This window comes from Apaloderma vittatum, unplaced genomic scaffold (genome assembly GCF_000703405.1).
Source record: "Apaloderma vittatum isolate BGI_N311 unplaced genomic scaffold, ASM70340v1 scaffold12304, whole genome shotgun sequence".
Classification (NCBI taxonomy): Eukaryota; Metazoa; Chordata; class Aves; order Trogoniformes; family Trogonidae; genus Apaloderma; species Apaloderma vittatum.
This window is the reverse complement of record NW_009713233.1, coordinates 1-220: the sequence shown is the minus strand read 5'-3', so window position 1 is coordinate 220 and position 220 is coordinate 1.

Below are 220 nucleotides of genomic sequence, written 5' to 3'. Positions count from 1 at the left end.
GCAGCTCCTCGCGCCAGGGCCCGGCTCTCAAACCCCCAGTGCCCTCCCCAGAGGCTGCTGGGCCCGATCACCAAACGCTTTGTTTCCTCCTCCCTCCTTCCGCCAAGAGGGGAAATGTCCGTTTCCAGGCTGGGGGTGCAGGGCTCGAGCACGTGCTCCAGGCCCCGCGGTGCCACGCGGTGAAGGACACTCGGTCGTGAGCGGAGGATGCGGCCGTCGC